This window comes from Telmatherina bonti (assembly GCF_933228915.1).
Source record: "Telmatherina bonti genome assembly, chromosome: 7".
Lineage (NCBI taxonomy): Eukaryota > Metazoa > Chordata > Actinopteri > Atheriniformes > Telmatherinidae > Telmatherina > Telmatherina bonti.
This window is the reverse complement of record NC_136625.1, coordinates 7,360,228-7,376,303: the sequence shown is the minus strand read 5'-3', so window position 1 is coordinate 7,376,303 and position 16,076 is coordinate 7,360,228.

Sequence of the window (16,076 nt, the reverse complement as noted above, 5' to 3'; positions counted from 1 at the left end):
CACTGATTACACATCAGCACCCAGCTGCTGAGTTAGGTTTCTTCTGCAATCTGACTTCAGTTTTCTTACATATTGGAGGTGAAATACACTTTCTGGTTCACCTGGTCAATTGATTGTCAATACATATAACTAATCAGCCAATCACATGACATCATTTAGTCACATGGTAAAGACATGTTGTTGGTCTGAGTGTTTACTGGGATTTCCACACACAACCATCTCCAGTGTTTCCAGAAAAAGTCTGAAGAAGAGAAAACATCCAGCGAGGAGCAGTTGTCTGGACCAGAATGTCTGGTTGATGTCAGAGGAGACTGGACAGACTGGTTGAAGATGATAGAAAGACAACTGGTTCCAACCAGAACATCATCTCTGAACACACAACCCGTCCAGCCTGGAAGCAGATGGTCTCCAGCAGCAGAAGACCACAGCGGGTTCCCTCCTGTCAGTAAGAACAGGAAACTGAGGCTACAATTCACACAGACTCACCAGAACTGGACAATAGAAGATGGAGAAACGTTGCTGGTCTGATGAGTCTCCAGTTCAGCTCCACATTCACATGGTAGGATCAGAATCTGCTGGAAACATCATGACAACATGGATCCATCCTGCCGTCAGGATCATGGTGGGGGGAGGTTTTCTGGTCCCAGTTTGGTCCCATTAGTACCAGCATGACCTGGTTTAACCAGCACAGCCTACCTGAGTCCTGCTGCTGACCATGTCCATCCCTTTCTGAGCACAGTGTAGCATCTTCTGATGGAAACTTCCAGCAGGATGATGCACCATGTCACAAAGCTCACATCATCTTATTTTATTCAACCTTTATCTCACCAGGAAAGTCCCACTGAGGTTAAAAACCTCTTTCTCAAGGGAGTCCTGGCCAAGAGGCAGCAAGAGTTACAGGCAATTTACATGTTACCACTTCAACAGAACAAATAATTAAAAGCAATTACAACTGAAGCAGGACATCTCAAAATCTCTCACTCTAGACTTGTAACCATTCAAAGAAATAAGTTGCGACAATTTCCAGTCTCTCTGCAAAGAGTTCCACGTAGACAAAGGCCCTTTTTCCCAGTTCTGTGTGGGCAAATGGAACAGAAAGCATCAAATAATCGTTCGATCGGAATGGGAGATTCTCATGGCGATGAGGTGGAACTGTGGTGATTCCTGTTCCCTGGTGGGCGTGTTCAGCTGAGAACTGGAGGCACACCTGATCCACTGTGCTGGAAAAATCTTTGTGGATGAGAAACAACGATGCTGAGTCAAACTGCCTTTGTTAGTTTATTCACACAAATGATACATGTAAGTCATACATGGAGAGATCTCTGAGAAGTAAAGAAAGTCGGCAGCTTATATAGTTCCGAAACTCCTCCTCTGTGGCTAGGCAGACCATATGAAACAATCATTATCTCTTATTTAAGACTAAACTGAACTCACTAAGCATCAATCACTTACTATATTACTTTATTACCTTTAACCTCTAACCTTTAGGCAACTGGTCAACCAAGCAGTTGACAAAAACAGATGCGCTGCAGGAAACTCTTCCTGCCTCTAACATTACCAGCGCATTCCATTGAGAGGTCATACAAGAGTTAAAGAAAGCAGTTCACAATGAGTACAATGTCTGAACTTTATCTACATGGACTACAAAATACAACAAATCAATGTATATATGTCTAATATCTAATACAAATCAAACTCATAACAATTTTCCAACACACTTCCCCCGTTTGATCCTACAGGATCACCAATAAAAAGAAAAATTGTTATAGAATACAAAAAAAACAGAGATACAGTAAAATATTCTCAGAACATCAGGAGACTCATGCCTGTAGGGTTTTAGAGAATCCATCATAAATGAGAAGAACAAAGAACACTAATAAGGATATTTCTAAATTTCAACATCAGAATCCAAGACTGAGGAAGAATACAAAGTGGAAGGTGGGACGGCAAGGCTAAGCAGGAAATCTTGACCCCTATCACCAGCAAGGTCTTCATCTGGTGTGTGAGTCAGGGGGGCGTAAAGCAACTGTGGAACCTTTTCACCTAATGCAGCATTAATGAGCTTGACCAACAGAGCTCTCAGACATGGAATGCAGCAGCAGCCACAAAGAATCAGAATAGCTATGCACACTGCAATAGACATTAAAGCAGATAGGATCAGCGCTTTATATTTGCCAAAAAGATTGTCAAACATGGAAGTATCAACACCAGAATGCATTTTCATCTTATCACTAAGAGAACGAAGGCCATCTACAGCACGTGTGAGCTTTCCCATAGGGGCTGTATTATTAGGAATAAAGGAGCAACATTGATCACCAAAGATAGAGCACACACCACCTTTCTCTGCTAAGAGCATGTCAACAGCAATCCTATTCTGAAACGCCATTAGAGACGTAGCACGCAGCTGCTCATGAACCGCAGCAAGACCATCTCGTGTAAAATTAGCTAAGCGTTGAATATTAAAATGAATAAAATTTATTCGATCTAAATTTTTATTAATGGTGCACCACCAACAGAATAAAGATTCAAATCCTCCTGCTATTTGATTGGCTAATTTATACTCATCTGGGACTCCACGTGGAACTCCTATAGCATCTATGTAAGTGGGATCTGAGTCATCAAAAGAAGTTGTTAGGCTTCGCTTAATCCGAGAAATATCATGAGCAGCTGAAGATAAAAAAGGAGTCCCCATAACAATAGTAGTTGGCATGATAAGTGTGACAGGAGCACACAAACCTGACCAGTTGGCAGGAAGAGTAGCTCTTAGGGTGCGAGCACCACACCACCACCACAAATCAGATCTTGAAACACGAGGAGCATCACTAAGAGGATAAGTTGCTACACAATATGAGGAAGGAACTTTTCCTACAAAATAGGATGAGGAAATAGCATTATAAAAGCAGGTGAAATTGCCAGGGGCTACCGCAGCATCAAAGATAGGGGGTGTGGTGACAAATGAAGCAGGAAAAACAGACTCCCATTCCCTACAGGAAACTTGAGGATGCTGGGATGTGAGAAGGGCAGACAAACATATGTGACTTAATTCTAGAGGGGGTGGAACTACTCTCAAAATAGGACGAGGTCCCAGACAAACTACACAATCCTCATGTACTGTTTGACCTATCTGTTCTGCCAATAACAACCAATTATTAGTTATACTGGTAATACCAGTCATAATTGCATACGCAGTGTCAGTCACATTCAGTTTAGGCTGAACCATGACTACACGTGCACCTGTTTTCCTAGTTCTATCAGGCATTGTGGGAGCAGCAAGATCTTGAAAACACATAGTGATACGAAACTGTGGGTCAATCTCCTTAGAATAAGCCCACAATATAAAAGAATGACATGAAGGGGTAGAGGTGTTGTAACTTACAACAAGACCTTGAGCATTTTTGGTGATGCTAAATAACTTACGCCCATCTTTGGCTTGATCTAAGGACCAAGCACTCCAATCATATCTTGTTTCTCCTACCAGGTCTCTCCATCCATGTCCTATAGTGGCATACCATTCATATTTTGAACCCCAAGCATCTCCACGTTGTCCAGCTCTATTAGTGAGTGCAGAATATGGAAGCACAACAACAAAACTTTCATTTAGGGGAATACAGAATAGTAATGAAACGTAAAAATAATCATCACCACATGTGCTGGACAGGCTTCGCTTCAGCACATGTGTTGAGGTTGACACATTAAAAGCAGACTCAGATCTGGGAGTGAACCACAGTAAAGGAAACACTATGATCAAAGATACAAAGAAGAGAAAACAGATGGTTCCTCTCAAAGACCAACCTAAATGCCTAAAGGGGTGCCAGGGATGGGGTGGAGACATGGTAGGCGTTCTGGTGGGACTTGGCATGTCACAGTTGCAGTGGAGCGCTTTTTTTTTTTTTTTTTTTTTTTCTTTTTTTTCCTCTCACTGATCTTGCTTGAGAGCGGAGGCTGGTCTTCAGGTACTGAGGGTGGACTACCTCAGCCCTACACCTGTCACGGGGATTATTCTGCCCCTTTTGTGCTGAGGTGTGTTTTTTCTGTAGATGTGAGGTCCTCAGTCGGTGGAGGAACCTTTCTGCAATGTGAGGCGTGGATCCAAGTACTTCTCTCTGCTATTTTGATTGCAGTGTAGGTCACAAGAAGGATCTGGAATGGACCAAGCCACCTTTTATGGTTCCACTTTGATCGTTTGAAGCTTTTAATCAACACGAAGTCTCCAGGTTGAAGTGAGTGGAGTGCACTCTCAGCTGGGTGTGGGAGAGCAGCCTTCACCTGTGAGCGAATATCTGCAAGAGTTTTCACAAGATTAGAGCAATAGGTCAACACATTATGTTCACACAGGGCCGTATCTGGAGGTGGGGCTTTGGGGGGCCCAAGTCCAACATTGGGTGGTGCTGCAAACAAAATCTCAAAGGGACTGAGGTTAGCTCTGCCTCTCCTCCTCATTCTCATATACATGAGAACAAGAGGGAGAGCTTTGGTCCATGGCAGTCCTGTGTCAGCACAACACTTTGCTAATTTATTTTTCAGAGTTCCGTTTCCACGTTCCACAGCACCTCCACTGGCCGGATGGTATGAACAATGCTTTCTGACATCTATTCCTAGATGTAGAGAAATCTGAGAGATAGCCTCATTAGCAAAATGAGCTCCATTATCTGATGACAAAATTCTTGGGAGACCCCATCTCGGAATTATTTCAGTCATAAGCGCTTTCGCCACAGCTCCTGCATTAGCTTTAGAGGTGGGAAATGCTTCAACATATTTTGACCACATGTCCACAAGGACCAAACAGTATTTTTTCCCTTCTGAGGGCGTTAGCTCAATGAAATCCATCATGACATGAGAGAAAGGGCCTGCTGGGGGAGGGTGCGCAGCCTGTTGAGAATTTGGCAAAACTTTTGTGCATAAATAGTGAAGCCTTTTGTAAACCAATGTTGTCTCATAGCTGACATCATACCCCCTTTTGACACATGGTCCACACCGTGTGTCAATTTAGCATAGTGAGGAAACAGGGCTGAGGGCAGACATGGTTTACCATCTGGCCCAAACCATCCTTCAGAATTATGATGAGCACCTGCCTGAGACCACAAGCGCTTATCGGCAACAGAAGCCAGGCTTTGAAGTGCTGTGAGCGAAGACGGAACTGTGGTAGTAACAGAAGAAAAACAGGAAGCGGAAGGTAGAGGAAGGAAGGCAGCAGCTTTAGCGGCTGCATCAGCTCGTGCATTACCTGCAGAAACAGAATCAGATCCGTTAGTATGTGCAACGCACTTGCACACAGCAACCTGTTTAGGAAGTAAAATGGCAGAGAGCAGGTCTGCTATCAATGTATGATGGAGGATTGGCTTCCCATCAGATTTCAGAAAACCGCGGTGCTGCCAAAGAGCCCCAAAGTCATGCACAACGCCAAAAGCGTAACGCGAGTCTGTATAAACTGTCAAGGATTTACCTTGTGACAGCTGACAGGCACGGGTGAGAGCAATGAGTTCCGCTGTTTGGGCTGAATGATGACCAGGAAGGCGAGCGGATTCGAGTACATCATGATCAGAACAGACAGCATAACCAGAACGACAAGTACCAGTTGAATCGCGAAATGAGGAGCCATCAACATACAAAATCAAATCAGAATTTGGGAGTGGCTGATCGAGAAGGTCAGGACGAGGCGAGCACGTGATGGATAACTCAGCCATACAGTCATGCGGTTCACCATCATCTGGTGTGGGCAGAAGAGTAGCAGGATTGAGAACAGTGCAGCGTTTCACTGTGACATTTGGAAGCTCCAACAAACACGTGTGGTATCGGAGGAACCGAGACATCGAAAAATGAGAAGTTCTGTGTTCAGAGAGGATAAGATGCACAGAGTGAGGAACTAACAAAGTTAGGGGAGAATAACACACAATGTCCCTAGAGGCAGCCAAAGCCTTTTCTGCTGCTGCAATGCCTCGCAGGCAGGGAGGAAGACCTGCTGCTACTGGGTCAAGCTTGCATGAAAAGTAAGCAACAGGACGTAGTGAACCACCATGGTCCTGCAGCAGAACAGAAGTCATGCAGCCGCCTCGTTCATCCACAGTCTGTGTGAACGGTTTAGCAGGATCAGGAAGACCAAGAGTAGGAGGGGTTTGCAAAGCCAATTTCAACGCTGTGAAAGCAGAAACTGCTTCCTCATTCCACTGAACTGGCGAGTTCATGGGTTTGGAACGGGTGAGCGCAGAAAGGGGTTTGGAAAGAACAGAAAAATTAGGAACAAAGGGTCTGCAATAGGAGCACAACCCTATGAATGACAGGAGCTGTTTAACAGTTAACAGGCTTTGGAGCACACTGAATTGCAATTAAATGCTTGGATGAAAGAGATTTACCCTGAGCACTGATCACGTGACCCAGAAAGGTAACTTGTGGCTGCACAAACTGCAATTTGCTGCGGCTAACCTTGTGTCCATGTTCAGCCAAATGGCAAAGAAGGGCAACAGTGTCTTGTAAACACTGGTCACGTGTCTGTGAACAAATCATAAGATCATCCACAAACTGAAGAAGGGCAGTACCGGGGCTGGAAACATAGGAAGAAAGAGAGGTGGCCAAAGCTTGGTTATACACAGTCGGAGACTCAGCATAGCCTTGTGGCATGCGGGTGAAAGTGTAACTTTTCCCCTGAAACTGGAAAGCAAACCAAAACTGGGAATCCTTATCGACAGGTACACTAAAAAAGGCGTTAGAAAGATCAATCACTGAAAACCATGATGAGCCAGGAGGAATGGTGGAAAGAATAGTATGAGGATTAGGAACCAGAGGAGCACGACAATGCACCGCTGCGTTGACAACAGTTAAATCCTGAACAAACCTCCAATCCTCTGGAGCCGGAGGCCTGTATTTCTTGACAGGCAAAATAGGAGTGTTAACTGGTGAGTCAGGACAGGGACGAACAACGCCTGACTGAAGAAGAGAGTTAAACACAGGAGTGATGCCAGCAATGGCTTCAGGTCGAAGAGGATATTGTGGTCTGCGGGGGCGATAGTTAGACTTAGGTGTAACCACAAGAGGTTCACAATCCTTAATAAGACCTACATCATACTTTCCTTTCGCCCACACAACAGATGGGACTGTTTCCAAGGCTGCTTCTAAATCCGGGTCTAAGCCTGTGGTGGGGGGAACAGAAGTAGAAGCAGAAAGAAGAGGTGTGGCTGGCTGCACAGCATAAACAGATCGTAAAGTGGTTACTGAAAGCTGGTAAGGTTTCCGAAACACTAAAAGGGAAGGTGAAAAATCAACTTCAGGGTCTGCAGTGTTACACCAGTCAGTTGCAGCTACACAAGCCTGTGTCCATGGACTTAAATCACACCATTGATCATTTGAAGGTTTGGCCAAAGAAATATGGGGTGTGCTGTCAGGCACTAGAAAAAAAGGAAGCTGAGCAGATGTCAGGGAAACTGACAGTGCACAGCGAGAGGTGGACCAAAAAAGACAAGAAGAACTGAGATTATCCTCTGCTTGGGACAAAAATCTCTCAGCATAAGGAGAATCAGATTCAGAAGACACATAGGATGTACAATGAAGATGCTTTGGATCCATAAATTCCGCAGACTGTGAGACAAGTTCGCGAGCCAGTGAGACCAGGGTGTTAGACTGAGAGAAATTTAACCACCAGTGATACACATACAAGGTGGGTTGGTTCTGATGAGATAACAGGAGCGGTTCTGTCGAACTGTGAACAACCATTCCTTCAGGTGTGGAGCGCAGCTCCAAGCCTAAAGTTAACATGGCATCTCGTCCAAGAAGATTAAATGGACAGCAATTAGATAACAAAAATGAATGTTTGAATGCTGCCTGTGTAGTCTGACAGGATAATGGGGTTGTAAAATGCTCTTTGGTCTCAGTACCGCTGGACCCAAGTGAGTACAGGTAGCGGCCGCTTAATTTAGTGCCTGGCAGGTCAGAAGCTCGAATCACAGAATACGTTGCTCCGGAGTCAGCAATAAACTGTAGTTGTTTGCCATTAACATTCATGTTAAACAGAGGCAAGTTCTGAATGCTTTCATTTGAAGGACAATGTGTCAGTGTGTGTGTGTGTGGTGCAGGTTGTGTCTTATCTGTTGATGGCTGGAGGGGCTCCTCAGTCGACGCATGCACTGAAGCTCCGCCTCGCATCACCCTTCAGTCCGAATTAGTGGGCCTTCTAGAGTTTCTTGGAGGGCCTTGCCAGAAGTAGGGTCTGCCACGGGGTCCAGGACGTCCACAACCGCGTCCGCGATGCTGGTTCACGGGTTTATGTGGACAATTCCGAGCCCGATGTCCAACTTGTCCACAATAATAGCATGCATCAGGTGGGCCTGGGGGCAGATAATGAGGGTTCTGGTTGTCAGGAGGAAAAAAAGCAGCTGGTGGTGGCTGAGGAAAGACAGCTTGGCCTGAGGCATGTTGGAGGAGGTGGAGTTGAGCCTTGTGTGCTGTGTCGTTACGCTTGCGTTGATCAGCTGATTCTCTCTCCCTCTGGCGTCTTTGTTGATGTTTGGCATGGCGCAAAATGTCAGCCATGCGCACTGAAACATCAGACCATCCGATGCAGGAATCCTTAACCTGCGTGGCCAGGTTTTTCTGGAGGCCTTGAAGAAATTGTTGTTTAAGCAGGCTCTCATAAGGTGTTGTCTCATTCCCTGGATAACGATCAGGCTTCTGCAAACCACTGTGGTTATCAAAGACTTCCTGGAGACGAATCATGTAGTCATCCACATCTTCATCTGGCTTCTGAGTGCATGCACTTACTTTGGAGAGATCGCATGCCACCGGAAAGGAGTCACGAATCCTGCGGATGAAGGCCAGGAACCAGTCTCTGTATTCTTGATCAGACCGCTCTGTCCCCACCTCTTCATCTGACCAGCCGGGGGTTGCAGGCTGGAAATGCTCTTTGAAGCTGTCACGGATGAGACCAAATTGGACAGTACTGAGCAGGTGGATCATCACACGGCCCATCTCTGAAGAAGTGGGAGAGTAGTCTCTTATGAAGTCTACTAGGGCATCAGCTAACACTTGTCCCCCTTTCTCTGGCTTGGGGAGGTTTTTAGATGCTGCAATGATGTCATCTGACGTCCACGGGCGGTACACGAACATTGGCTTTCCCTCTGGACCTGCCACCTGGACCATGGGTGCGGTGAACACCGATTTTGGAACTTCTCCTGCCCGTCTTCCTCCAGACCTTGTGGTCATCCCAGACACTGGAGGTGATAGCTGAGGAATTTGGAAAGAAAAGTCATTCTCCTGCAGCAGTGAAGCAGGAGGCACATGGTGATGAGCCAAAGTGGGGGGGGGTTGGGTCTCATCCTGTCGTGCAGCACTTTGCATGCTTGTGGGGGTGGTGCTGACAGAGATTGATGAGCTGCCAGGAGAAGAAGTTATGGGAGAGGAAGGTATGGAAGAGGGGGAGAAGGAAGGTGGGCCCTTCTTCAATGGTTGATATGGTGGAGGGGCGGAGTCCAGCGATGGGTCGACTGCAGGCCCCCAACGAGCCTGTGCGGATGGATACAGAGAAGAAGGAGAGAGAGGAGGGGCCATAGGCCCCCGATTCAAATCAGTCTTTTCATCTGTTATTTTCAAACATGTCATAACTTTCTGGCACAACTTTCTCTGTCTTTCATCACTTTCTTCCTCCCACTTCTTTAAACACTCTTCCATAGCAATCATAACCTTCAAGTCACTTGATTTAACCTTCTTTTTCTTTAACAATGTCTCTTGTTCTTCTTGCAATCTGTGTCTCAGTGTTATCAACTGATTTGGGCTTAATGAGCCACCATCAGGAAATCCAAACTTTTCACACCACATCCAAACATATTGACAACAATCATTTCCATATTTAGATTTCATAAATTTCATGAGGTTTGAGTCAATCTTAGAAGATTGCTGTTCCTTGCTCCCAGAAATACCCATGTCACCTTATCTTGTCACGTCTGACTCAAAGGAATGTTGCCTGATCTTTTTCTGTTCCTAGAAATCACAGGACTTATTTCGTCTTTATTTTCTATACTAAATGCCTGGTCTCACCTTTATTTCTTAGGTTCACAGGACTTCTTTTGCCTGGTCTTAGTGTGTTTTTTATTTTTATTTTTTTTTGTGTTTAGATCACTTCACAGGACTTGACTGGTTAATACCTGATCCAACCTTTATTTTCAGGTTTCACAGGATTTCTTAGTTCTGGCCGATCGGGTGGTATGGCACGCTATGTCCCGAGTACCCAATCCTTGGAAACCGAACTAGCTCAGTTTCCAGACACCAGAACTTTATGTCTACTATCCAGAGCTTAGACAGACTACCTCAACAGACTGATGGCCTTCTGTTAACACCGCAAGGTTTCAAGCCACCTTCTGCTGATTTATCTGTCTATGAGCTTCTGGCATTCACACACCTTCACCTTCACTAAATTCTATTTCTCAAAATTGGGAGGAAAGGATCAGCAACCCCAAGACAGTCTGACTTAAGCACCCAGGGTTTATTAACTTACAATCTTATAATTAGGAAAAAATAATTTTGAACTGTTTGTCTAAATATCAATAATGTTATTTTAATTTGTCAAATGTCTAGGGATTTAGAAATAATACTTCTCACCCGATTATTCCAGTTTGGGGTCCAGTTGATTTCAGCGAGGTCGACCAGAATCAAAGACCGCGGTCCTCGTCTCTCAGAATGTCTTTTAGGAGGTTTGAGGATAAACTTGTTGTGGTTCAGGTGATCAGCCCCCTCGGTCCTGATCCCGGCGGACACAGGTGAAATCCCGGACGAGCGCCCAGATTGTGCTGGAAAAATCTTTGTGGATGAGAAACAACGATGCTGAGTCAAACTGCCTTTGTTAGTTTATTCACACAAATGATACATGTAAGTCATACATGGAGAGATCTCTGAGAAGTAAAGAAAGTCGGCAGCTTATATAGTTCCGAAACTCCTCCTCTGTGGCTAGGCAGACCATATGAAACAATCATTATCTCTTATTTAAGACTAAACTGAACTCACTAAGCATCAATCACTTACTATATTACTTTATTACCTTTAACCTCTAACCTTTAGGCAACTGGTCAACCAAGCAGTTGACAAAAACAGATGCGCTGCAGGAAACTCTTCCTGCCTCTAACATTACCAGCGCATTCCATTGAGAGGTCATACAAGAGCTAAAGAAAGCAGTTCACAATGAGTACAATGTCTGAACTTTATCTACATGGACTACAAAATACAACAAATCAATGTATATATGTCTAATATCTAATACAAATCAAACTCATAACAATTTTCCAACACACCACATTCCAGCAATCAACATCAACCTATTTAAGACCAGCTCTGCCTGCTATCAAGCGCCAGATTGTTGATTGCCCTGCGGTAAAACAGCTCTCGGCCTCTGCTTACGTTCCTTGTGCAAACCTTCGATTTGTAACCTGTCCTGTCTTCCTCCTGCCAGTGAAAGCCTGCCAGTTCATAGACGCTACCTGCCAGTCTGCCAGTTTTGCCTGCCTGCCCGCCCGTTCGCTTGCTCCCCTGCTTGCCTCCTGCTGCTCGCCAGTCTGCCAGTCTCTGAAGTTCTGACAGTGTCCGCTCTTTGGATCTTACTAGCCCCACTTTTACAACAGAACAATCTGGCCACTGAATGGATCCGACGGACGCGAACCCGGAAGCCACCGCTGACAGCCTTCAGCACACCATTTCAGGTCAGAATGCACGTCTCACTCGACATGAGCAAATGATGCTAACCCTGGATCAGAAGTATCCTCTCTCAGCTAACCCAGCTTACTACACACGTCGCCGGCTTGGGCCGTCCTGCACCGACTCAGCCGCCTGCTCCTGATCCGCCCGCTCACCAACCTGACTCCGCACACCCCGTAAGAGAGACGCATATTCCAGATCCCAAGTCGTATGCTGGCGATTTAGGCAGATGTAGAGGATTCTTGCTTCAATGTTCACTGGTTTTCGATCAGAAACCATTCACCTACGACACGGACCGATCTAAGATTTCTTTTGTGATTGGTCTCCTTGAAGGGAGAGCTCTGGATTGGGCTGAAGAAGCCTACGAACAGGGTTTCAGGCAGCAGTCATATTCATCTTTTGTCCATGAGATGAAAGGTTTTTGATCATCCTGTAAGAGGCAGGGAGTCTGCTACACGTCTCCTCAGCCTCCGTCAAGGAAGTACGAGTGTGGCTAACTTTGCTGTTTTCAGGACAGCCGCCGCAGATTCAGGGTGGAATGATGACGCTCTCCGTGATGTCTTTGCTAACGGTCTGAGCAGCCGGGTTAAGGATGAACTGGCGACCCGTGACACGCCTGAGTCCCTAGAGGGACTAATTTCCCTCGCCATCCGGGTGGACAACCGACTGCGGGAGAGGGACCAGGAACGGCGATCCCAATCCAGTTACAAGCAGGAGAATTCCTCTGGAGCAGTACCATCCTTCTCTCACACAGCCACTCCCACAGAGGAGCCTATGCAGCTGGGAAGAGCGCACGTTTCCCTGGAGGAGCGGCAGAGGAGAAGGACCTCGGGTGACTGTTACTACTGTGGACTACCTGGACATCGTATTTCATTCTGTCCCAACCGATCAAAAGACCAGGGCCATCAGTAGCGGTGGGGGTACTGACGACCACATTCTCTGAGGTATTTCCCCACACTAAGACTCTCATCCCAGCTGTCCTGTTCTGCAATAATGTTCCCCATTCTGTTGATGCTTTGGTTGACTCTGGTGCAGAGGCCAATTTTTTGGATAGAGCCTTAGCTAGCTTGCTACATATTAGCTTGAAGACCCTCTCATCCCCCATGTCTGCGCAGGCCCTGGATGGCAGTCTTTTTTACACCATCACACAGCAATCCCCTCCTATAAGAATGATTGTTCCAGGTAATTATCAGGAACTTCTTTCTTTTTTCATTGTTGATTCACCTAAGTCCCCTCTGGTTTTAGGCCACCCTTGGCTGGCTCAGCACAACCCCCACCTGGACTGGCAGAGCGGGAGGATTATTAACTGGAGTTCCTTCTGTCATGCCACCTGCCTTCATTCAGCTGTTCCTTCTACCCTTATTTCCTGCCGCCAACCTGTTCCCCTTGACCTGTCTGCCGTTCCTTCAGTCTGTCATGACTTAAGGGAGGTCTTTAGCAAGGACCATGCCTCGGCTCTTCCCCCACATAGACCCTATGACTGCTCCATTGATCTGCTCCCGGGGGCGCCATTACCCACCAGCCGTCTATATAACATCTCCCGACCAGAGACTGAGGCTATGGAGAACTATATCTCAGATTCTCTAGCTGCAGGACTAATCAGGCCCTCTTCATCACCCCTAGGGGCTGGGTTTTTCTTCATATCAAAGAAGGATGGTTCACTTAGGCCTTGTATAGATTATCGTGGCTTAAACGCTATCACTGTAAAGAATAAATACCACTTCCCTCTGCTTGACTCTGTATTCAACTCCCTTCACGGCGCCATGATCTTCACTAAATTGGACCTCCGCAACGCATATCATTTGGTGCGAATAAAGGAAGGTGATGAATGGAAGACTGCTTTCAGAACCCCTCTCGGCCACTTTGAATATCTGGTCATGCCATTTGGGTTGTGTAACACTCCTGCGGTATTTCAGGCCATGGTCAACGACGTGCTGAGAGATCTCATTAACCGTTTTGTTCATTTGGATGACATCCTCATTTTCTCCCGGACTCACTCGGAACATGAGCAACAGGTTAGACAGGTACTGCAGAGACTGCTGGAGAACCGCTTGTTTGTCAAAGCAGAGAAATGTGACTTTCATAAAGATACCATCTCGTTTCTGGGTTATATCTTTGAGCATGGACAGGTCCGAGCTGACCCAGATAAGATCAAGGCTGTTGCGGATTGGCCGACTCCAACCTCTGTTAAACAACTGCAGTGCTTTCTGGGTTTTGCCAACTTTTATCGACGCTTTATCCGCAACTTCAGCCGTACAGCTCTCCCCCTAACACGTCTCACTTCCCCATCGGTTCCCTTTTACTGGTCAGATGCGGCGGCCCAGGCTTTCAACAAGCTTAAGGAACTGTTCACCTCAGCTCCAGTTCTTATTCATCCAGACCTGAACCACCAATTGGTAGTGGAAGTGGATGCCTCGGACACCGGGGTAGGAGCCGTGTTGTCCCAGAGATCTCCTGAGACACAGAAACTACACCCTTGTGCCTACTTTTCCCGACGTCTTTCCCCCGCGGAACGCAATTATCATGTTGGGGACAGAGAACTCCTTGGCATCAAACTGGCTCTAGAGCACTGGCGGCACTGGCTGGAGGGATCCAGAGTTCCATTCCTTATTTGGACGGATCACAGGAACCTGGAGTATTTGCAGTCAGCTAAACAATTGAATCCCCGTCAAGCCCGTTGGTCTCTACTCTTCAACCGGTTCCATTTCACACTGTCGTACAGACCAGGCTCCAAGAACCAGAAACCCGACTCACTTTCACGTCAGTTTGCCCCTGAAGCCACCACCTCTGTGGTGGAAACCATCCTGCCAGCTTCCTGCATCGTGGCTGCGGTCTCATGGGAGGTCGAGACCAGAGTCATAGCAGATCAGCAACACCAGCCCGACCCGGGTACTGGTCCCCTGGATCAACTGTTCGTTCCCGACACCGCCCGATCCATGGTCCTCCAGTGGGGTCACTCCTCCCATTTGGCTTGTCATCCTGGTTCCTCACGCACTCTCTCCCTTATCAGACGCAGGTTTTGGTGGCCAACCATGAAGGATGCGCAGGAGTTCGTGGCTGCCTGTACTACTTGTGCTAGGAGTAAGGCATTGCATCGACTCCCGGCTGGACTTCTACGTCCTCTGCCTGTCTCTACCAGACCCTGGTCGCACATTGCAGTGGATTTTGTTACCGGCCTACCTGTTTCCAAAGGTAAAGACACCATCCTGACTATTGTGGACCGTTTTTCCAAGGCTGTGCATTTCATCGCTCTTCCCAAGCTTCCCTCTGCCAAGGAGACTGCCGACCTGTTGGTGCACCATGTCTTCCGACTCCATGGATTGCCCACTGACATAGTCTCTGAAAAGAGAAAGCCTTTTGTCTCTGCATTGGTGCCACAGTCCGTTTGTCCTCCGGTTTCCACCCCCAGACTAACGGTCAAGCCGAGAGAGCAAATCAGAACCTGGAGACTGTCCTTCGTTGTGTGGCTGAATCCAACCCTTCATCATGGAGCGACCATCTGGACTGGGTTGAGTACTCGCACAACTCCCTCACATCCTCAGCTTCTGGTTTATCTCCTTTTGAATGCTCTCTTGGGTACCAGCCACCCCTGTTCCCTGTCCAAGAGGTTGAAGTAGCTGTTCCATCAGTTCAGCACCACATCTGCCGTTGTCGTCGGGCCTGGAGGACAGCTTGGGCTGCTCTACTTCGGGCTGGGGAACGGAGTCGACGCCAGGCTGATCGCCGTCACACAGCTGGGCCCAGATGCGCTCCTGGTCAGAAGGTCTGGTTGTCTTCAAAGAACATTCCCTTAAGAACTGACGCCAAGAAATTGGCTCCCTGCTACCTGGGACCTTTTGAGATCCAGTGGGTCATCAATCCCACGGTGGTTCGCTTGCTGCTCCCCCGCTCTATGCGGATTCATCCCTCCCATGTCTCCCAGTTGAAGCCAGTGTCTTCCAGTCCTCTGGTCCCTCCTTCCGGGCCCCCTCCTCCCGCCCAGTTTGTGGCTGGTCGCCCGGCTTACACCGTTCGACGGCTTCTGGATGTGCACCGTCGCGGCCGGGGCTTCCAGCTTGGTTGACTGGGAGGGTTATGGTCCTGAGGAGCGGGCCTGGGTCCCCCGCTCTTTCATCCTGGATCCTTCCCTGGTCAGGGATTTCTGTCGGGCCCATCCTGAGAAGTTCCAGTCGCCGGGTGGCTTCCGTTGAGGGGGGGGGGGGGGGGGGGGGGGTACTGTGGTGATTCCTGTTCCCTGGTGGGCGTGTTCAGCTGAGAACTGGAGGCACACCTGATCCACATTCCAGCAATCAACATCAACCTATTTAAGACCAGCTCTGCCTGCTATCCAGCGCCAGATTGTTGATTGCCCTGCGGTAAAACAGCTCTCGGCCTCTGCTTACGTTCCTTGTGCAAACCTTCGATTTGTA